The following is a 1,850-nucleotide window of genomic DNA, read 5'->3' as shown; positions in this document are numbered from 1 at the left end:
CACTGTGTTGTATGTCAAGATTGGTTATATTATCATGCTAGTCACAGTTATCGCATTGTCATTTGGGGTTTATTTTTTGCCATCTCGTCAGAGATTAGCCTGTCTCGCTGTAGAGACCCTTGGCATCATAGGCATGCTCTTGGGTATCCTCTTTGGATATCTTTTGCCAAATCGAAGCAATAAGAAGATGGTGTTCCTCGACAAATGTTGTATACCCCAGAGAGACGATAGTGCTAAGAAGCAGGGAATATACAACATGGACAGGTTCCTTACAAAGTCGAAGCAACTCCTCATCCTCTGGACCCCGAACTACTTTTCTAGACTTTGGTGTGTCTTCGAACTGGCTTGCTATCTACGTGTTCATAGCGACAGATCGACTCGCCTGATATCTGTTCCACACTTCAGATTTTTCGTCTATGTAACGATCTCCGAGATCGGTATTCTCCTCATTGTGAGATTATTTGGCGAAGTTTTACCCATGGACGATCCTCGACAATGGTATACGGTGTATTTCGAATTGTCGATTGAAGTTTTGGTATCTTTCGCTCTCTGTCTGGTTGTCCTATTATATTTCATACCTGCCCAGTCTGCTCTCATTGCTCAACTGAAGTCTCTCTGCGTTGCATCGGCAGAATGTTCGTGGGATAGCGACCGGAAACTGTTAACAGGTATAGTCGAAGGTTGGTACGGTTCGGAGCAAGAATTTGAAAGAAATGTTCGCACGATGTTCTTACGAAATTGGTCACGGCAGCATATTCTAGTCCCGCAAGCTCTCGCGCTCCTGATGTTCCCATACGTCTGCCTGATTGCTCCACATATCGCGGCCGTCCTCTCCATCTCTTCGAGTCATCCTCGTCATCTCGGGCCTTCTGATAGACTACCCGCTTACGTGCTCGTCCGTGACGCTTTCGTGGCGATCATACTATTAGCATGCAGAACGCCACTTGTGTTGGGATTGTGTCTGCGAATGACCCACATCATGAGGAACCGGTTCGTGATAATGTTCATCGTCGCGGTCCTCGCTTGCCTGTACCATATAATGGTTTACGCTTTTACTGCCGGAATCATGTTCAGTCTCAGTAGACGCGATCTTGATATGTTAGGTGTTCCCGATCCGTATCGTTGGATGTCTGTGGGCCTAGCTGTGCTTGCGATCGGGTTAACCGTTAATTGTTAACGTATGTTGTCAATTTCGGCTGTGGCCGAGTCTATTGTTGTAATCGTCAACCACGTAATTGAATATCCTATTTTCCATCACGATGTAGTAATTTCGTTCATCTCTATTGAACTCTATGTAGTCGTAAGTCGAATTATCAAATTGGTCTGGTTAGGTGTGTAGAAGGGTATCAATTCTGAGACACTCACATGCTAGACTGGGTGCCTTTCTTTTTCACCTCTTTTCTGCCTTGTCATCTGCTGAGGTAGTGTTACAGTACCATTGAGTAGCAAGTGCCGCTGCAACTTGTCGGCTTCGTATAATAGAGGTTTCATCTGGTCGCTCGAGATTTTTCACTCAAGCTCAGGCTCTTATCTCATGAGTTAGATTCTCGAAGGCTTAGTGAAGGTTGAGTTAACAACCTCTGGGGGCATACTTCCTGCGAGTTGTCGGATGAGTCGTCGCATTGAGTGTTACATTTCCGAATGTTGCTCCGCCTGATCTCAGGATTTGAATCAGACCAGTCGCCTTCTATTCCGATAGCACGTGAATTTAGAAACTCCACTTTCGACAGCACGTGGATTTAGAAACTCCATTTTCGACAGCACATGGATTCAGGAACTCCAATTGCGACAGCACATGGATTAAGGAACTTCAATTTCGATGATGCAGCTTAATAACTCTGACTTAGACA

Source organism: Perkinsus marinus (genome assembly GCF_000006405.1).
Source record: "Perkinsus marinus ATCC 50983 genomic scaffold scf_1104296972058, whole genome shotgun sequence".
NCBI lineage: Eukaryota > Perkinsozoa > Perkinsida > Perkinsidae > Perkinsus > Perkinsus marinus.
Note: the sequence above shows the minus strand (reverse complement) of the source record.